The sequence below is a fragment of the Diospyros lotus genome, chromosome 1, assembly GCF_014633365.1.
Source record: "Diospyros lotus cultivar Yz01 chromosome 1, ASM1463336v1, whole genome shotgun sequence".
Classification (NCBI taxonomy): Eukaryota; Viridiplantae; Streptophyta; class Magnoliopsida; order Ericales; family Ebenaceae; genus Diospyros; species Diospyros lotus.
In genome coordinates, this window is record NC_068338.1 from 15,880,713 (window position 1) to 15,904,373 (window position 23,661).

The following is a 23,661-nucleotide window of genomic DNA, read 5'->3' on the forward strand; positions in this document are numbered from 1 at the left end:
AGATGAAAGAACTGTAATTGATTGCAGGAAATTTGCAATCATTCTGCAAGGTAAAGCATTTCTCATACCATTTCTTATAGCCTTTCTGCTGATATCCCATAACTTCTAGCATAAAAATTTGTCCTTAAAATTAGATTTAGTCATTAGAATTGAATATTTTAAATGCTTGGAAGCATGAATTTAAGTATGTGAGAAATTAGATGCACTTAATGAGTGTTAAATGGTGTATTCAATTTAGAAGGAAATAAACCTAAATTCAGAATTATGGAATCATATTAAATTGGGTTAATTCCATGAGATTATGGACTGGAGTGATGCTTCAGATAGAGGAAAATTATGTTTCAAGTATAGGAAGCTCAAAGTTAATATTTCTTTAACATTGGATTGTGCACATCACAAACAGAAATCAAAAGGAAATGATGAGAGAGTTTAATAGTTTGGCCTCAACAAATCTACGTCTATTATCTCCCCATAAAGAAATAGTCCACTAATCAAGTAGTTTTGAGGAGTTTAGTTATTAACTGGTCACTCACATATTGAGGAGTATAGTTATTCAGCCATGGAATACACTCAAAAACATATTCACAATAATCAATCTACACCTTATCACAGATTATTATTGATGTGGTCCATTAACAAATAAACTATATGTTACCTATTTATAGGCAACAACTCACAATCTTGATAGGATTAGATCTCTTAAACCTAGTTAGATTGGGTTATCTAAGAGACTCAATCCCAATCAGATATAAATTTGAGGAGTTATCTAACAATTCCTCCCTCGACTCAAATTCTCTATAATACTCAATGTTTATCACAAAATTCATAGTTTTGGCCTATGATTTGTGTTTCAACTTTAGTCGTTTGGAGTCACTAAAGCTAAAACACAAATCATGGGCTGAAACTATGCAAGTCACATACACTTGAATCACGCTAACTTAATCAAACTCTAGTTGGTCGATCCATCTTCAAACTCTGCGGCGAGCATCTTCTTCAACAGTGACTTGCAACGTCTCTTCACCTAGGACAACAATGACAATCATGGTGGGTATCATCCCTCGTAAGGATAGTGACAGGAACGTCTTTTATAACAAGGAGGCAAGTTGCAACAGCTTCACTCCTTCATAGATCAATAGTGCGTGACAAGTAATTAAAGCTTCTTATCCCTTAAAAACAACACACGATAACTTTGCACTTCCCCTACACAAGACGGAATGACTCTCTCTCAATGCAAAGTCGTGTCATAAAGCTTTAGTCTAAACCAAATCACAACTCAAAGAAATTCGGCACTGCAACCCAAATCAAACTTCTTCAATAAGGAGGGTATTTTTCAACCAGACAAGTACTGGCGTACTCCTTCCAATAACCATGAAGCAGCAAGAGAAAGAATGGTATAGAAAATTTAACATGCTTTAGCCTTAACAATTCCATGTCCATGATCACATCAAAAGGGAATAATCCATTAATCATGGAGAAAGTACAAAACCCTTCCAATACATCCCAACTCCATATGGTCATTCACATCCTGAGAACTCTAAATATTTAATTATGAAACACATCCACACACCACAATAATTTGGCTATATCATATCAAGATGATCAGTATGGGCAATCAACAACTGAACTAATGATTTCTTATTTATAGGCTACTACTTATGACCCCAGGAGGATTAGGGCCCTCAAACCTAATCAGATTGAGTTATATCTGAGAGCCTCAATGTCAATAAAATATGAATTTGAGGGGTTTGATTAAACCTTATAAAATGACTTATTATTTGTTTTTTTACTAGGTGAATTCAGTTAAGAAGATAGCCTAGCCTGAAACTTTACAACAACCAAATTCTAAGGGATTGTAACCAATAAAGGATTCAACAAAAGATGAAAAGGAAATAACATAGTCGAAAGTAACCCACAACCAACAAGCTAAGTTAACGTAGAAGTAAAACTGAAGCAAAATTAACACCAAAATCAGCTTACTTGAAGGTCATTTATAAACATATAGTATATACAGATCTACACTCAAAATAGATCGAACAATTAGAAACCCTCTGCTCTAATCTGCAAACTTGTTAGGAGTCCAAAGATCTTAAACAAACGTCTAGGGGGAGTTATGAATAGTTCTAAGTCCCTTAAAAAGGGTAAAAATGACCTAAGAAGGTCGTTGCGCTCGTTGGGAGAGGCCAAAGCTTCAAACGTTGCAACAGGGAGGGATCTTAGAAGCACAAAAATGGACAACGAACCTCAAGGAAAGATTGCACCTGTTAGATTGCGGAGGCCAATACTTGTCAATTTTAGGCTCAAGCTTAGAAGATTTATTACAGTGCTGTCTGGTTTGGGTGTTGAGAACCAAAAAGAAAATATCAAAACAATATCTAGATCCCATGGTTAGTTTGACCCTAATCTTAACTTACAAGGAGGTTGGACCAAGAATAGGGCACTTGAACTTGACGATGGAGATGAGGAAATGATGAATAGGTCAAGCGAGGCAGGGATATTTAAATTGGTGCTGAGAGGATGACGATGGCGAGAGATAATGATGAGTGGGCAACTTCGAGGATATGATGGGGAGATGGTGATTTGTAGGGCCCGATGTAAGAAGGCATCACTGAGGGGTTGGGAATATGCTTTGAGAAGGAAAAGTGGAGAGGGGAAAGAGACAACAAACAAGGGAAGAGAAATGTTGATCACGACGTAAAATAAGGAAGGATAACTGTTGATTAGGAGTGGGAAATAACACTGACAAGACAAGAAGAGAAATGACGAAGAAGGGGCAGTAAAAGAGACGAGTTTGACGAGAATTGGAGGCAGTGGGGTGAGAGATGCTATCAAGGAGCTATAAAATGTAAGGGAGAAGAGAAGACTATTGGTGATTGAGCATCGGTGGTTACTGGGTATGAGGTTTGTTACATGTAACATAGTTACATGAATAATAATAAAGTGAATAAGATTTAATAAGAGAGAATCATTATATCTATGTTATTATTTATTTTAATTAAAAATGGTAGATAAGATGGTTATGACAAGGATTTGAATGGTTAATTCCCTTTGATTGCATGGGAGGAGGTGTAAAAGGAGAGAGAATAAGTGGAAGAATAGGTTGGTCTTCCAACAAGGGTATTGACTAGTTAAATGGTTAAAAAGTGATCATTTGATTGAAATTATTAAAGGGCTAAGAATTGATCTCAAGGAAATATTTAAACTCAAAACCCTAACTATTACCTATTTTTTCATTCTTGAAACCAAAATAAATGAAGGGGAGAAGAAGATAGCTTTAACTGAGGTGTAGAAGGAGAGAAGAAAAAGAAGAGAAAAGGTAAAAAAGAAGAAAATATAGGAAGAAAAGAAGGAAATAGAAGAGAAAATACTCAAAAGATAACCCTAACCCTATTTTAGGACGGTTGACCAAAGCTTAATAGGAAAAGATGAGGCTTAATTTATTCTTAATCTGGCAAGCCTTTGGTAAATCTAGCTAAGGTAAGGTGTATGAGCTAAATTCCTTGCATTAGATGACTTATTATGGGATTGCTTTTTATGTTTTTGTTATTTGATGAGAAATGTGAAAGTAATGCCATGCGTGTGCTTGTTTGCTTTCTTTGGGAACTGTTTGATACTTTGATGAGTTAGCTATGAATGATAGCTAGACTCATAGTCATGAATGGTTGATACATAACTTATTTGATATTTCCCATTGAATGCTTTATATTTAAAAGTTTCAAAATTTCAATCTAAAGTGGTTTATATGCACTTAAGTGTTCAAATATTTCATAGTGCAAATTATGAAAGTGTTTAGCTCACCCTAGATATATTTTTCTTGTGTGAAAATCTGTATATACATATGTAATTGATGAAAGAAAATCTTCCAAAAACAAGGAGAAGGTGGCTTCTTGAAATGCTTGTTTGTCGAAGCATTTATAACATTTTGAAGCAAAAAGAAGTAAGAAAATTTGAAGACATTGATGCCTAAATTTGCCAGATCAATTTGGACAATGGTTCTTTTGTAGATTAATGTTGTTTTTGGTTAATCATGTACATAGCTTGTTTGTTGTCAAGATCAAGTGAGTGAAATGCGTAAATATAACCTATGTATCTGGAAACCTAGATTGACCAAGTCTTATTGTAATACCCTTGACGATAATGTAATTTCCCAAAAGATATTGGGCTTTGGTGTATTTTTTTAGAAATTATGGGGATTTTAGCGTAATTTACAAAAAATTCAAGGCTTAAGTGAAAACTTAAGTTGCGGCCTTGTTCTAATCTATAGAAGTCATAATGTAATATATCATAGACCGAGTGTTGGAATTAAAGGGTTAGACTAGAATTAAACTGAACTTGAAGGGTGTAAAGTGATAATTTAGAAAAGATGAAGCTTGGTCGAAGCTTTGTTGTTGATGTCATCTTCAGCCAGCTACAAGGCTAAGTAGTGGCCAATGATAACCTACAAACTTGGGAAATAATGAACAAATAGAGATTGGAAGACATAAACAGTCAATTGACTATGCTGAATCGACCGTGTTGAGTAAGCATTTTCTTCACTCGAGTAAGCTTTGATATCACTCAAATAGGGTAGATACTCGATTATACTCAACAACTACTCAATTGAACAAAGACATGAATTAAATACTCGACTATCACTCACAAATAGTTTATTATATATCAATTTTATAACGGCCCGCCTCCTGAAACTTTCGCTAGCATAGAAGATCCATGAAAGGGTCACCATAAGAAGGCATCGAAACAAAAATCCTTAAGATACCCGCTTCATTTCCATTTCAAAAGAAGCTTACATAATAATGAAACATTAGATCAATCTTTTAAACGGGCACATCAATCCATACATAACAAAATAATGAGACGGGTACAGAAACAAAATACCTCAAATACAACTTTTAGCCTTTCACCCTCAAAACAACCCCCAATGACCATAGGCTTGGAGTGACTCTGTACATATATCTACACCCGCTCAAGCACGACTAGACTTACCACCCTCCTTTGCCTTTTCCTTGCCTTTACTTGGAATGATGCAAAGAAGCAATATGAGCCACAAGGTTCAGCAAGTTCATATAGCAAATAAAGGCATAATGGATGAATCAAAATAAGCAAAACATGATATCTCAACTGCAAACATAAGAAACTCCCTTACCACAAGGGACTAATGATGGAAACAAGATAAATAAGATTAGGTTGAGAAGTTTTCACCATGGCCATTTATTAATCATCATGCCTGATGTCATGCTCTATGTCAATGTATATGTAAACCCATGCAAGATGCATAAATGATGTGGATCTTTATCCACCCACGCTCTGGTTCGAACCAGACGCCATTCCATACTCTTGTGGATTGTCATCCACCCACACACTGGTTTAACACTAGGCGGCATTATAGGCCTAAGCCCCCACAGCCAAGCGCAAGCCTGCCGGAATTATGAGGATATCTTTTATTCACATGCACATTTAATGCTATATAAAATAGTTCAGAACGCACACATGTATGCCATCATGTACTATGCACCCTTACTATCGATCATATGGAATAATGCATTCACAAAACATTGTTACCCCCATCTTAGTCAAAGATATTTCCATGATAGATTCCCTCTCTAACATGCTTTAATACTTTCATTTCATCCCAAGGTTCCTCATGCATAAGCACCTCAACAAACTCCCAAATATTGGTTGAAAACAATTAGATCTACTTTGAAATCGATGTTAGACCACTCAAATCTTGGCCAAATGACCTAAAACTTATACCAAAACAAAGCCTATCAAGTCTAGTTTACAACACAATAAACGGTTTGCAATTTCGATCTTTCTACAAAACGTTATGCCAAAAATAATGAAGGGTGCACGACCTGTCAAAGGCCAAACTGTCGACAGATAGGGAAGCAACTATCGACTAATAGAAGCTTTTTCACCCATTCTGTCGATAGTTTAGGGCAACTGTCGACTAACAGAATTCCCAAAAGCCCTCTATCGACTAAATCAACCCCTTTTGTCGATAATTGCACCCCCAAACACGAGAATTAACATATGAACACCAAAAATACATGCAAGATACACCAAATACTTGTATGTTACTTCACCCTATCAACAAATACGCCATTCCTTACAAGAAAATAGGGAAGAATGAATTCCTTGCTTAGATGATACGCATGGTTAACCCAAAATTTTGAAAAACGACGTGAGACGCAATCGATTTACGTAAAAACAAACCTACTTCCAAAGGAAGGGTTTTTTTTTATTTTTACCCAAAGAGGGATGTTCCGAGACTTCTAACGGAAGGAAAAAGTCGAGATTCATACCAACAAGAGTCCAAAATGGAAACTTGTCATTTAAGAAGAAGATAGAGGGAACTTGCCTTGTTGAAATGGAAGATCCTTTGGAGAAGAAGATGTTGAGCCTCAAAAACCCCACCAAAAGCTCTTAATCTTGACTACCAAATCCACTCTTGAAGCTCCAAGATGAAGAAGAAGAGATTATGAGAGAAGAGAGAAAGTAGAAGAAAGAAACGAGAGGGAGAGAAGAGTGAATGGTTTTACTATCTCTGTTTTCTCTTTTATAGTATCCCCTCTTTCCCATTTTGCCCTTACTCTCTTATACAAATTTCCCTTTTTATCCCTTCCTCTTTTCCTCTTCTTAAATCATCACAAATTCACATATATATTAACTCACAATACATAAACATCTATTTTCATAAACACACTACAATTTCATCCACACGGAATTAATATCCAAAATACTGAAATATATATATATATATATATTTTAGACCCATGATCGGGTCGTTACAAATTTACACTTGATTGCTCATGAAAAATACTTAATTAAAAGAGAATAAAACTTCATAATCATTGTGCAATCAAAATCACCCGACTATGGGATTGAAATACTCTATTAATAGAAGAATTTACTCGATTATGTAATACCTCGAGAGCCCAAAGTTAGTTATAAGAAGGAACTCTTAAAAAGCTAGTATATGTATCGAGGATAGTAAAGAAGGAAACATTAACTGGATACCTTTTGAGTTGAATGTGGATAAAGAACTCCCAGGTTAAGCGTGTTTGAGATAGGGTAACTCAAGGATGGGTGACCCTTGTGAAGTTCGCGTATGCCCATCAAGGTAAGTTGATACAGTTCTTCCTATCGCTCGATGCAAGATGTTACAGGTGGTATCAAAGCCAACCCTTGGAGAAGGTGGGGAGTGGCGCTGGGGCGCAAGGGCCTGAATAAGGAGAGGCTCCTAGCAGGCTTCTAAGATGTTAGCTCCCAAAGAGGAGAAGATTTGGGACCAATTGTAAGGTCACATGACGAGAACATCATGTGCTCAAGAGTAGGAGAATGTAATAACTTGAGAGCCCAAAGTTTGTTCTAAGAAGGGACTCTAGAGAAGCTAGTATATGTATCGAGGATAGTAAGGAAGGAAACAATACCAGTTGGATATCTTTTGGGCTGAATGTGGATAAAGAACTCCCGAGTTAAGCATGTTTGATTTAGGGTAGCTCAAGAATGAGTGACCCCTGGGAAGTTCGCATAGCCCCATCAAGCTAAGTTGATTCGATCCTTCCTATTGCTCGATGTAGGATGTTACAGATTATGCTTAGGACTTAGTTGATTACAAAGGTATAACACTCGACAATCACTTTGATCACTCGATTGCTTTTGACATAGCCGAAACTTGCAATAAATACTCGACTACAAAGAGCATTTACTCGAGTGATATTTAAACATACTCGAATTATTTTCTCATTCACTCGATTATCATTCAATCAACATATATTATTTTGAATATTATCAAAACATCTAAGATATCATAAACATTGAGCTTAAATATAAAACTCATTTTTCTCATCAACATCTGTTGTATCGTGAGAAAATGGGCCCCATCTAAAAAATGTTTTCGGCCACAAAAGTGAAGTTTTCGGTCATCGAAAGCTTCTATGCATAATAGACCTTTCAGCCCAAGAGTTTCCAGGTGAGAGATATTTTCGGGCATTGAAAGCTTCCGAGCATGAAAAAGAGCTTCTGGGCATAATCTACTTTTCGGGCAAGAAATGTTTCCAGGCACCCAGCAAGTTTCTGGGAAACACGTCTCTTAAACCCCTAGATAATCGACACGTGTCTTCTGACGATCCTCTAGAATTGAGCCCTATAAATATCTAGTTACAGGACCAAGGAAGGGAAGAGATATGCACACGTGAAGGGAGCACATATTAGTAGGCATTGTGCGGGACAACCAACGGGTGAGCAATGACCAACTCGATTCCACCAGATGCCTCGCAATTAATACCCTGACGAACCTGCCCCACCTAGGGTAGCAGGCCACTCCACGCCTATAGGTGGCGCCTCACATTCTCGGACATGCGCCTCGATTCCTAAAGCCTACTTTACACTCAAAATCAAAGACCTGACCATAAACAACTCGACCCTACCCCGCAGAACAAAACAAGCACAAGAAGAAAGACAATAGAAATAGAGCATTGCGAAAGGAGGGAAAAAGAAATAATTTATTATAAAGCAAGGGACATCCAACAAGGCTCCAGGACTTATGTGAGAAGCCTATGCTATTACACAAAATTATGACTTGGCTCGACTCCCCTTCGTCGAGTTTACAAGATAGCTGTCCTTGATTTCCTTGAGAAGACAGAAGGCTGAGAGATCCAACTCCGGGAAAACACCTCGAATGTGGGATAGAGCCACTTCGTACCGCTCCCTTTTAGACTCCTCCGCTTCAACCTTCGCCTTTGCCATCTCGGACCGAGCAACCGCCACCTCGGTCTTCGCCTTCATCTCATTCGTTATCACCTTAGCTTTGGTTACTGCCACCTCCGCCTCCAACCTTCTTAACTCTGCGATAGCAACGTCAAGCTGGCTTTAAAGAACGCCAACTATACGTTCAGCCTCGTCAACCCACTTCTTTGTTTCAGTAGTGGCCACCTCCATAGCCTTCCCGACGTCCCTCTTTACTAACTCCTAGGCCTGATCCAGTTTCTCCTCATAGTTTGCCTTCATCTTGGTAAGTCGGGTCACGGTATCTGTAACACCTCGCTTTTTCGAGCGTGTTATAACTTAGGATAATTATGAGATAATAATTTTTTTTCCTTCAAAACTAATGCTAAACCATAATCATTCCTCATATCATCCCAAATTTTTCATACATTTATTTTGAAAGAGAATCATCATAAACATCAAATGCGGAAGATAGAATTGAACCTAACATCTTAACATTAATCACAAATAAGGTTATACATCATCATTAACCATAAATGTGGTTATACATCATCATTCCTCGAAACGTTCAGAATTTAAAGTAGAAGAACTTAAATACATGGGCTACATAATATACATTCAATTCATCATGCACTTTGCTAAGTGTTATTTCATGCCTCATTCATCTTCGTTTCTGCTACAATCTCCATATATAATGTTTGAATATTCCAGGGGCAAAGCCCAACTTAGATGATGAATCATCTAAATAAGGGAACAATAAACATATTTTGTGCATGGATGCAAAATGTCCTTTTCGTGCATGGATTGTACCTTATTGCTACTCCCCATTTTCACAACCTCCTTACTAAGTCGAGGTGTATGGGTGCACCCTTGGAAGAGCAGCGGTCTCAGCCCGTACTTTCAAACCCTTATGCGAATGTATGATCAACAATATCATCGTATACATATGCATATTTCATCATCAATACATGTAAATGCAATCTACATGAACATATTCACATCAAGACATGACAACATGATAAAATCATTTACTTAAAATCAGGTTTTAGGTATAACCACTTACCTTCTCAAGTTTATTGGGCTACCTTGATATTCACGTTATGCATTATCTCGACTTGCGTGTCAATCTCAAAATTTGTACAAATCACTTCAACTTAAACCTCAAAGTACCCTAATCATCATATTTATTTAAATAAACATTAAACCTATTTTTCCATAATTTCTTGCATTTTCTTTATTTTTCTCCCTATTTCTTCCTATTTTCCCTCAATAAATCCAAACTAAATATTTCTCTAATATTTCCTCAAATATTTCACTATAACAATTCATAAAATAACATTTCTAAATTTTTAGAATTTTCTAAAAAATTTTACTCACCTTAACTTAGCCTCTCATGCTTCCACGGTATGCATGCATTTACCTTAAAACGCGAGCCTAATCAATTTGCAGGCTTCGGAATACTCCTCTGGCCCCAAAATAATTCCCAAAATTATTTTGGCATTTTTCAGAATTTTTTCCACATTTTTCTTATTTTTTATAATTTTCTTATTTTTTCCTTCTTTTTCTTTTCTTTTTCTTCTTTCTTTCTCCTTCTTCCTCACTTCATCTTCAACCTCCTACTGCTCTTGCGCTCGAGCAACCATGCTAGCTCGCCACATACCCACGTTGCTATCGTTGCCGCCATCCTCATCGGTCGCTTCTCGCCGTCGCGCAACCACCGTTGTTGGCCACTTGCACCGTAAGCCACCCACGGCCACCACCTGTGCGCAGGCACCTGCCATGGATGACCCCTGCAGCTGCTCGCCTTAGCCATCACCGGCTGCTCCAATGTTGCTAGCTGCCATAACCACCACTGGCAGCCTCCACACCACCGTGCGCCTTCAGCCATTGCCCTGCTCTAGCTGGAGCTTACGACCATGGCTGCTTGGAGCTTGCGGTTATGGCTGTTTGTGGCTACAACCAGCCACCACGTTAGGCCCATTGTCTCCATCTCTCACAAGCTCTTATTGCCATGCTCGGCTATCAGCTCTCTGCCTCAATCTCTCTTGGCTCTCTCTTCTCATTCAACCACTCTCTACTTCAAAACTCTCGGCCATTTGCGCTCTCTCTCTACAACTTTATGATTTCTTCTTGCTTCCTTTCTCTTCAATTTCCTCCCTTATTTATAGAAAACCCATAGTAGCCTCAAGCCTTGCTTTGGCAAATCACCCCGACCAAACTCTCAATCCCTCTGCATCATTTCGGTGGAAATTGCTCCTTTTGCAATTTCTTTCACAAAAATACTCAATTAAAGAGCCAACCCCACATACATATATTATATATATATATATAATATATTTCACACATTTGATCCCCATAGTTTATCTTAATTACACTTGGTAATTTCTCAAATTATAAATGCACTCTCTAAGGTCAAATTAATTTGCATTACGATATTGAAAATGCAAAATTAATAATTCATAACTTACTCGATAATGACGATTTCGCCCCAATGTACTCACCGGGATATTGATTCATCCCAAAACCACATCAGGGTTGATCCTTACGCAAAATCGGAGCCCCCTTACGATGATTTTCCTTGAGTCCCTTACGATGATTCAATTTTTCAGCTTGAATCGAAGTTGTATTTTAACTGTACCAAAAATCGTCTCAATTCTGATTTCTTTTAATACCATAAATCTTATATCGGGACGCTCATTGAGGCCATATCATTAGACATTTACACTCCGGGACATTCCTTACAGTCGATTTGGTACTTATAACTGCTATCAAGCCAATTTTTCGATATTCTAAACTTGCTTAAATTGCATGGAAACCTCCCAAAAATATGGGTTCTTACAGTACTCGCCTCAAGCAATCGACAATTTGTAGCAAACTGGAGCACCTAACTCTTGATTTGATAGAACGCAACGGGTTGCCCGAGATCTAATAACCTCTGATCCGATAACGGATCAAGATAAGATCAATAAAGAGGTCGCTTTAGAATTTAAGGTCCCGAAACAAATCTGAGTAGCTCCCGAGACCAACCGGACTCGAGCCGCTAGACGGTCGAGTTTCCCTCTCGAAACCCTTCTATGCTTCTTGTGTCAAGCTAACTCCTCAGAAATAGTGGGCTCTCCAGGCTTAGGAACCAAAGGCTTGGTGGTAACAATCGTAGGGAGGGGCTGTGTAACAAAGGAAGCCAACGTTGGCGCAACTCGAGCCTTCCCGACTGCTTTATCCACCACCACGAAACCCAACACAAGATCATTTTTCTCCTTGCGGAGTTCATCTAGCTAGCTTGTAACACCCCGCCTCGCCGAGCGTGTTACTATAAGGGTATTTCCGAGAATCTTTTTTTTTTTTTTTAATAACATCATTACGCAAGGTGCTTCATGAACAACCTTCACATGCACACACAAGATCCTGAAAACCCCAGTCTTGCCTGTTTAACTAACAAGATCAATAATCTTAACAACTATACGAGAGATATCATAATGCAGCGGATACATTAACATCAAACACCGTGATTCTTACATAACATTTCCATAACGAAATACATATTACAAATAACCAAATGATAACAATGTTATTGTACAATTATTTATACACACGCTGGAATACATACCGAAACCCCACAGTTTACAACAACTATCAATCTAAGCACCATTGACCTTCAACCGGCCATGTCCTTGTCCTCGCAACAGTCCCTGACTGGAACATTGAACGTTTCAGGGGCATAACCCAGGTTAGACGACAAAACATCTAAGTGACGGCATGAAACAATTCACATATGCATAAAAGACATACAAGCATGGCATTTACAGACAAAACGACACATGCAAACACGTCTATCTTGAGAAATCTCCCTGACATACTCAACCTGCCGTGGAAAATCCATTCCACACACTGTTGGGATTGACCTTGCCGCGACATACTTAATCTCTCGAGTGCCCTACCGTGTCACTCGTTCACTAGGATTAACCTTGTCCCATTCTCAAGAAGACCCCATCTCGTCCCATATGGACCCAATAACGACACGAAAATCAATACCCCGATGATATGAAAATCACACGCCATGCACCGACTCTTTTGCAAGTAAAAACAGTTGATGCAATATACCACATGATAAATATGCAAATGATGCCATGATGCCATATATACATGAATAAAACACATAAGCATAGCATCTCGAGTTCTAGTTTCGAGTGCCCTACCGTGTCACTCGTTCACCTAAACTCATTACACTCACACCAAGACATATCCAAAATAAAGGTAAAACTAGAGTCAAACCACTCACCTCGGACATATTCGGATCGCCTCGATCCTCGTTCACTACCTCGGTTTGCGTGTCGAATCCAAAATACTTGAACTTATGCTCAACCTCGAGCCACAATATTCCCTAAACACCATATTAAATTAAGGAAACATTAAAATCTATTTTCCTTAATTTTTCCATAATTTTCTCTATTTTCTCCCTTTTTTTCACCTTGATAATTCCAAAATAATTATTTCCTCAAACATTTTTCTCAATTTTTCCACATGATAAATCCTAAAATAAATCAATAAAAATACTGGAAAAAGAATTACCAAAATGCCCCTTCTCACGCGCCGGAGTGTGAGTGCAAGTAATGTGTGGTGCGTGCAACTCACGCGCCACTATCTTCTCCAAAATTTCGGCTGCCGACGGGTGTTCCGATGACCACGAAAAGGGTACCCCTTGAAGCCTATGAGGAATCGATCCATGTGGTACCGGTTTCAGGCCAAAAGGCCACCGAAAAATGGCCGAAAATGGCAGTTGCAGGCGGCTCGCGGCGGTCCGCCACCCGACTTCGGCCAAGCCTCAATCGGCCATTAAACTCACTCGAAAACCCACAAAAAACTCCAGAATGACTCTCCTGAATGCAAGGATCTAAAGCCCCTTAACCATTCCCTCAAAATCATCCAAAAACGAGGTCAATTTCATGCTTCAAAGATCGAAACCCTCGGGCCCTTTTATACCCGAAAAATCGACCTTCCTTCGGCCAATCACCGGCCATGGCTTAGTCACCAAGCATCCTCACGCCGGCTATCACCTCCCCCAGGTCGCCCTTGGCCGTCCCATCGCTGGATTCGCCCCCCCCCCCCCACGTGCGAAGATTTGTGGCGGCCGATTTCCCTTCACTGTGTTCACATTATAACTTTGTTTTATTGCACTTTCACCCTCTGATTTATTCAACTCTCATTTTGGCCTTTTTCATTATACTCCTGATCTATCCAACTATACCACCAAGGCCTACAAGATTTGTACTTCTCATTTGAACCTTGAAACTCCTGAAAAACTACCGTTTTAACCTCCCTCGGGTAAATTTAGAAAATTACACTTAAGCCCGACTGGTTAATTTGACCTTAAATCCATTTGTTTCAACCTGAAATCGCTTAAGGGTTGTTCTACACATTAAATACTAGTCCTTGACCCGCTCCGTTGACCTTCTGAACGTCTTCTACGTCGATTCAATTTTCTCAGCCCGGTCGATAGCTGTATTGAAAACTGTTCCCGATCTAATTTCTTTCATCACGAAAAATCATATTTTAAATCACTCGTCGATACTATACCATTTTCCTTAATCGTCTAGGGTCCGGGGTACTCCCTCCAACTAATTCGGTCATCCAAAGCTGCGTCAGTGTGTCTTATAGCCTTATTCTTTTGATAATTCCAGCTATACCCTTCATTAAATACCATATATACTCTTAATAATTTCCCGGGTATTACATGGCTATTCCTTAAGATCGTTCTTACGAAACGCAAGTGCCATTTGCCCTACAAGAAAAAAGATGCAAGCATGAGAGAGAGAAAAGAGATAATGGCTTGCGAGGTTTGCAAAACCCCCCGCAACCCTCTAACGCTAATCTATGATAGCAAAAGGATTCCAAATTCGAAGAGTTACTATAACGCCCCGTTTTCCTAGAACGCACATTACCTCGAGATTTCGGGAATATTTTTTTTTTTCAACATCATACACACAACATAAGCCTCTCGATATACATACCTTCGTCATAATCATTTCCCGACAATCCCGATTGTACCTTCTCAGCATATCAAAATTTAAAAATTAATAGACTAAGACATGTATTATCAATCACATCAGCGAAAGCAAGATCGAAACCTCAATGATATATAACCGACAAATTCCTTTTACAGTTAAATAATCATATCGATGTCTCACATGAGAATATCAAAATATTACATAACCTCTGAACATTGTAATCATAGACAAAAACCTATGAAAACTAAACATAACAGCTACATCTCGATGACTTTCTTTCCCTTGGCGCCACTCCTTTCACCTAGAATGTTTGAATATTTCATGGATATAATCCAAATTAGATGTTGAATCATCTAAGTGAGAGTTCAAAAACATTCTCATGAAAATATGAAAAATCATATATAAAATCGACAAATCCTGACATGCCCCAACCTAAGAGAATCCCATATAGCACTTAGCCCTAATCGGGAAAAATGCAATCTCTCTAAAGGCGACACAACCACATCGACCCATTGGCAAACACAATCCTGCTTAAGAGGGACAACCTCGATATATGAACCTGGGAATCACCCCATTGTCATTGTTAGACATTACGCTCCTACTCAAAAGCATTCCAAAACCCAACGCAACCCTAGCCCCAAGAGTATCACATCAGCACTATCCCTAAAATCAATGACACCTCAATATTAATGCTATTGCTCAAAGGAACCTGGGGTGGTATCCACTCTCAGCCCCGCCACTTGAGCCAACGACCGGGGTGGTGTCCACTCTCAGCCCTGCCACTTGAGTACCGTAAGGTGAAGTCCGTCTCACCCTCGTCCCAAGTGGGTCACATAGCAACAATCCTGTGAACGCATCCCGAGTGTTGTCACTCAAGGGCCACGTCACAGGTTAACAACCCACATCCCATATGGACAACACATAACATGCCAATGCCGAAAATCATAATATGCATAACATAAAATCAACATTTCAATGTATGCAATTTACCGTACGAAATTCAATGCATGTGTAAATAATCGTTTAGACGAACCATCGCACGAAACCAACCACTCACGATAAATCAAAAGTGATCAAAAGTAACAAGAATATGCATAGGAATTGGATTGAACAACTCATAGAAAACCATACACATGCCACAAACAAGTTTTTCCGATAGAACCACTCACCTTTAAACGCAACTCAAATTTTCTCGAAAAGCGTGAAATACCTTGATTTACGTGCCCACCTCAAACTTTGCACAAGTCACTTCACCTTAAGCCACAAGGCACCCTAATCATTATATTTATCCAATAATCGTCAAGATATAATTTTTTTCCCTTAATTTCCTCACATTTCCTATTTTTTCTCCATTTTTCCTCACTAATAATCCAAAATAAATATCTACAAACCTTTTTCACCAAATATTTTTGCACAACAATTCCTAAAACAATTTTCCAGGAATAATACAACAAAAATTGGAAAATAACTCACCTGCACGCGCCCCTATGCGCCTAGGCGCGTCTCTACAAGTGAAGCCAGCGCGTGCACTACACGCGCATCGTCTTTTCCGGCAAGCAATTCCCCGACCGGCGCTGGAATCCTCCCCCGATCACACCACCAGAAAGCCTCCTCCAAGTCAGGGGGTACCCTTGAGTGCCCTAACCATTCACTGGAGAGCCTTCAAATCGAGCAAAATCAGACCCGCCCCAACCACCATGCGCGACTTTCCGGTGACCCTCAAACACCTTTCAAACACACTCCAAAATGCTTAAAAATCTCCAGAAACGCTCCTCTTGCCTCAAGGATCAAAAGCCCCTTATTGGCTTCCTTCGATTCGCCCTCAAACTCGAGCAATTTGCTGCTCCAAAATTGGCCAAGAACTCTCGCTATTTATAGGTCAAAATCGACCCTCACGTGGCCAATCTCCGACCATAGTTTCTCCCACACGCCTCTAGGACCATCCTTGGCCATGCCCTGATGAGATTGGGCTGCCATTTCTCCGGATTTTCTGGCCAAAATCGCGGCCAGATCTGCCATGCTTTGGTAGATTTTCGAAAATTGCATTTTAGCCCCCCTTGAAACTTTCTTTTACACTTTGGCCCTTATACACAAGCCCCTGAATTATCCAACTATCCCACTAAGCCCCATAAGATCTAAACTCTTCATTCCACCCTCGAAGACTCAAAAAAATCTTCATTTCGACCTCCCTCGGCCAAAATTAATAAATTACACTTAGGCCCGATTATACGTAGGATCATATGCTAACCGAAAATCTTTATGTTTCTTCTCGAAACCTCTTAAGGGTTGTTTCTTATATTTAATATAACCCTACTCGGGGTCCTGTTGACTTCCCAAGAATCCCTTAGCATCATTCGGTTTCTCAACTTGAATTCTAGCTGTACTGGAAACCGTTTCAATTCCGATTTCTTTCTATGCCATAAATCTTATCTCGGAATACTCGATACTGCTGTACCATTTTCTTTAGGCATCTAAGTCCCGGGGTACTCCATGCGGCTGATTTGGAGACTTATTTTACTATCAAACCCATTTTTCGGTATTTTAAACTTATCCAAATTACGTGGTGACCTCACACAGATATGGGGTATTACAGTTACCTGATCAAAGCAGTACGCGAAAAGAGAGTGCAAGAAGGAATCGCAATCCCAACTAGAGGCCTCAAAGACACCGAGAGTTCAAAAAATCGTAAGAATTTAAAGACTGAAGGTAGCGAGGGGTAGAAACCCTAGCTTGAAAGGGATCTTTATAAGGGTCGTTGAATAGCGCTTATGACACATCCAATGGTCAAGGGCCATCCGTCGTTGATCCACTACTCTAAAGCCACCACCTGTCGCATATCTAAAGGGCCATCGGTTATCTTTCCACATCGTCCTACTTCTCAGACGTAGTGCCTTGAATCTCGAAATCACATGCACCATGAGCTGGAGTGTGAAGAATAGTTGCCTCGTCGTAGGAACCAAGCCGACTTTAAGTATCCTTAAGACCCACATCTACCCAAGTAAAGCAGCCCGTCGGCTCAATTCTCTATCTCAACCGATTGTTGACCCAAACACAACTCTCAAGCTTGGCTAAAAGTTGAGCCGAACAAAATCTGTTCGGCTCACAATTCTCTAGCTCGAATGCTATTTTCTTGAGCATTTGACTTGGGGTTTGTGGACTGTACAGGCCCAATCTTGGCCTTTAGCCTATAACCCAATTGCCCAATCTCGACTTTTGGCCTTGGCTGCCCACGGCCCAATCTCGGCCTTTGGCCTTATCGCCAACCCATAGCCTAATCTCGGTCCCTAGTTCGATAACGACCCTAAGCCCGAGGCTCGATCTTAACCCTACGCCAACCTGTAGCGACATCATTACAACCCCATGCTGAGTGTTTGCGCGCCCGCTCGAGATCCATCCTCATATATGGAAGATCCCATCCTCATTAATGACGGATCCCATCCATATTAATAAGGGTCTCGTCGACTCCATGCTATCACTTGGGAGCCTCCACATACGCTGGATACTCAGTCCCATTACCCTGCCAACACACAACACATATATGCAAGAGGACCTCTCATCATTTTATATGAACCAGCTCTCTTCAAAATCAAGGTATGTTCTCTTTCTAGCCTACCTACACTATGTCATTTCGTTTCTCTACTCACTTGAGCGTCAGAGTGTTTGCAGGTGCCAGCAGCCCCCCTCCCTCGATGGATAGAACGTCAGAGCTCGTCGCTTGCCGTTGCAGGCCTACCTCCGATCGCCCCTTTGGGCCAGGAAGAAACAATCTCATCGTTCAACTTTGGTTTGCTAAATGACATTCATCCTCGAATAGTGCAATAACAAACCTTACGGCCATAAATTTTGTAACACCCCACCTACTTAGGGCATGTTATATCTTAGGAAATTTGGGACTTATTATTTTTTTTTTTTAAATCCTTTCCGCGTGCTAAATTTAATTATTCCCAAAATTCCCTTAGATCTATCTAGCGCAAGACCTAGCAATTCATACTCTAGGTTAAGCAGAATCATATAAAGCGGAAGCTGAAATCGAACCTGATCATAACATCTCATACTTTGATAATTGAACATAGTTCATAATACCAAATTCTCGGTACAATACATAAGCTTTCAAAACATACATTCTTGCTATGATGTAGTACATAATACTTGAAATATTCATGCTACAACAAAACATGATACAACTTGCTCATTTCTCGACAACTCGTGTCGTTACACATCTTCGATATCCGTACCATCACTGCAAGTCCCAACTGGAACGTTTGAATATTCTAGGGGCAAAAACCCAAATTAGATGATGAATCATCTAAGTAAGGGTACAAAATGTTTTACCATGTGTGTATGCAATCTCTTACTTCAACGAGCCAAGTAATGGCCCTCTTCCCTTGGACACAAGCCAAGTACCCTTGTGCCCCTTTTCGTAATAGTTTCTCATCCTTTAAGGCTGAGATCTATTTCCTTTTATTTTCCCTCTTTTTCCCTCGAAACTTGACATTCGAGTCTTCGATCCTGAGACTGGCTGTCTTAGCTTTACAATCCAATGAAGTGTTGTATTTGGTTAGGAAATCCATTCCTAGAATCACGTCAAAATCTTGAAATTCCAGAAGAATTAAATCCACCAGGAACTCAACTTCTCCTATCTGAATTTTCCTATTTTTATATCTTGAGGAGGTTTCTAAAGACTTCCCCAACGGGGTTGCCATGTTCATACGACAGTTCAAGTTTTTCGATTTGTCTCCTAGTACTTCAGCAAATGCATGCAAAATGAATGAATGACTTGCTCCTGAATCTATCAAAACATGCATAGGAATACCCGATATAAACATGGTACATTCGATTACGGTTAGGTCTTATGTCGTATCTTGCCGAGTCAGATGAAATACCCTTCCCTGCTGCACCTTAACATTTCCTGACGAACCCTGAGGTTGACTTATCTGCCTCAGCTTGGGGTAGTCCCTTGCAAAATGTCCTGTCTGCTGGCAGTTAAAACAGGTGATTCATTTCTTGGGGTAGTTTAGATTGATATGTCATTCTTTTCTGCAGTTGTAGCAACCTTTCGTTCCTAGCCGGCACGGCTTCCCGGGGTGCTGCTTCTGGCATTTTTGGCACAAATTACTAGGCTTGAATTTAGGCCTTCTGAGATCCAACTTCTTACCCACTTTATGACTGCTTGCTTGCTGACTTTCTCCCTGAATGGCTTCAATCCGGCTCATATTAGCCTTAGTGGTGACGACTTGTAGTACCACCTCTGCATAGGACTAAGTACTTACGCTACTCAAGGCTCACTGAAGCCTCATATTTAGTCCCCCCCAAGAACTTTTAGGCTTTGATCCTTTCATCTCCTTCATAAATGGGCATGTACTTGATCAACTGGTTGAAGGCATCTTCGTACTGGGCTACAGTCATGTCCCCACTTTGCCTTAACTCCATAAATTCTCTCTCCTTCTTTCCCTTCAGACTTAGAGGAAAGTACTTCTCATTGAAAAGTTCCTTGAATCGTTCTCAGGTGACGTATGATGCCCTAGCTTGCACGGTCATTGCTTGCTGAACTCCCTTTCACCATCTGTCCATCTCATCTTGAAGCATGAAAGTGGCATAGTTGACTTTCTCCTCTTCTCCGCAGTGTAAGTGGTCTAGTAGCTTCTCCGTTTGTTCAATCCAAAATTCCCCTTCACTGGGGTCCACGCCAAGTCTCCCTTGGAAGACAGGAGGATTCTGTTGACAGTATAGGTCGAGCATGTTGACTGCATAGCCGTCCCAGGATTGAGTTCCTTGCATAAATCCTATGATGCTTCCCATTATTAGCTCCATTTGGTCAAGTCGGTTGCTCCCATTCTCCTGGCTAGTACTACCTCTCGGGTTGCCACTTGTATTTCCCTCCGCATTGTTAGCTCGTTGATTGAGTGTCCTAGGTACTACAGCTATCTCCCTTTGGGTGTTTACCATCTGGAAAGAAAATAACATTCTTGATTAGATCACGAAGTTTTACCATTTGTTAAAGTTTAACCTTCATTGATTTTTAAGGATATTATACATCCGACTACAAAACATTCTAGGTAACACACTACATAAGTCATGGAGATAGTTAGAGCATTTTCTAGATATGTCTACTTTAGGTCGGATGACTTCCATATCCAAGTGTTCTTTTCGTCCTCGGACTCATACGGTGGTCCCTTAAGGTTATCTTTAACCTCTTCGATCTCCTCCTCGTCCTCAGAGTCAATGTCATCGAACTCAAGAGGGTTATTTTTGACCCAGAGCATGAGTACATCTTCTTCCTCCTCAGCTTCGATCGGGTCTTCCTCTTCTTCTTCAGATTCCTCTACCAACACTAACACATATAACTCCGCTAGTTGGTCGCGAATCCACTCACAATAGAGATGGAATTCGGGAAATTCTTCGCCCTACCGGACACAATCGGAAAAGTCTTGCATATCGCTTTCTAAAACACCAACAAGCATATTTATTTGAAACTGAACTAAGTTAGGCCAGAGATGATAGCTAGGGGGTACGTCGTCAATAATTTCTTCCATTTGGACTAAATGCTCCATAATGCCCTCGTTAGGTTCCGGGTTCCGGGTGCTAAGACGATGCGCCCAATGGTCAACTAACACTTGTTTCGAGAAATTTCCTGCCATTCTGCTATCATAATCCCTATTAGTACCCCTAATTGACCTCGAGTTGATACTTTTAAAGCTCCTAGATTTCCAATATAAGTGTTAGTGTTTAGTCTAAGTTCTCCTCACTAGGTTCTCTACTTAGTTGGGCTCTGATACCAACTGTATCAGAGCCACTTAAGGCTCTTAATTAAACTTAAGCTCTGATACCAACTATATCAGAGCCACTTAAGGCTCATAATTAAACTTAAGCTCTGATACCAACTGTAACACCCCATCTACTGAGGGCATGTTATATCTTAGGAAATTTGGGACTTATTAATTTTTTTTAAATCCTTTTCACGTGCTAAATTTAATTATTCCTGAAATTCCCTTAGATTTATCTAGAGCAAGACCTAGCAATTCATACTCTAGGTTAAGCAGAATCATATAAAGCGGAAGTTGAAATCGAACCTGATCATAGCATCTCATACATTGATAACTGAACATAGTTCATAATACCAAATTCTCGGTACAATACATAAGCTTTTAAAATATACATTCTTGCTATGACATAGTACATAATACTTGAAATATTCATGCTACAACAAAACATGGTACAACTTGCTCATTCCTCAACAACTCATGTTGTTACACATCTTCGATATCCGTACCATCACTGCAAGTCCCAATTGGAATGTTTGAATATTCCAGGGGTAAAAATCCAAATTAGATGATGAACCATCTAAGTAAGGGTACAAAATATTTTATCATGTGTGTATGTAATGTCTTACTTCATCGTAGGGGTCAACTGCGCCTTTCCTGCTACTCCTATTTTTACAACCATCTCTTTCGAAGCCGGGGTGTATGGGGGCACCTTTGGTAAAGTAGCGGTGCCAGTTCGTACTCCCAACGGATATCACGCATATGATAAATGATTTCAACGTGTACATATGCATTTCATAATCATGTCATGTATGCAGTCTATGTGATGAATACATATCAGGGTATGTTAATATGATGAAAACATTCCGGAGGATCGGGTTTTAAACATAATCACTTACGTAGTACCAAGTACCTACTTAAGGGCATATCATTTATAATCGTACAAAACTTGTAGAAGTACACTTACTTTTCACAAATTAAGCTGCATCGATAAGCGTGTCGACCTTGAGAGACATGTCAGACTTGCTATTTCTCAATCCCTGGCCTCACGAGATCCTAAACATCAAAGTTATTCCAAAATATCAATTTCCTAATTTTCTCATAACTTTTCCTTATTTTCTAAGCCTTATTTCCTCAAAATTCACAATAAATATCTAAACCCTCATTTAACCCAATTTTTCTTCACTAATATTCTTCAAATAACATTTCTAGACTTCTGGAATTTCCTTGCTATTTTTCAGATTTAACTCCTATTTTTTCTCTATTTTTCATAATAAAAAATTCATAAAATAAATAAATAATTTAGCATTTTCCACTAAATTTTCCACAAAATAAGGCATGAATTAAATTCTAGATTTTCTGGAATTTTTCTAGATTTTTTGCAAAATTCTTCCTATTTATTTTTTTCTTTTCTCTACTTTTTTCTTTATTTTCTACATGGCGTGCGCGTGCAGCCCACGCGCTGCTCCTCGACGCCCTGGCGCATGCTGCTATTCGCCTGACCCAGTAGGGTCATCTTCTCCGGCGGCCATTTCGCCGCCGACGATCCTTCCAAGCCCCCAAGCTTCGAAACGACCTTCCACCCCCTTAAATCCGACTCCCGATCTCGAATATAGCCTTAGATTTTGGAAAAAACAACAAACAATACCTCGTTTTGGCGTTTGAATTCTCAACTCCAGCAGAGGAGCGACTTTCCGGCGAGCTTCAATTACCCACTTTCTCTGCTCCGTTGGCCACCAAATTCTCCATATTTCTTGCCCACGACTCAAGGATCAAAACCCCACTCACCAATCTCTCAAAACGCTGCCCTAACACCCAATTTTCGAAGTAAAAGTTTGGATGAAATTCGCTGCTCGAACTTGGCTATTTATAGCCCAAATCGGCCACGACTTGTCCCGTCAAGGTCATTTCCATGCCCTAATCGCCATGCCGAGGGCCATTACGACCTTAACCTCCCTCTTACCTTCTAATTTTTCTTGTTGTAGACGCGACCAGAGCATGGCCATTGCGCCTGCTCTAATTTTGATTTTTTCTGATTTTTTTTATATACACACACATATATATATACACGAATATAACAATATATTAAAATTCCAATTTTTAACACATAAACTTTACATATAATTATGTTTAAACTCATTATTTCCTATATATTTATACAATATAAATAT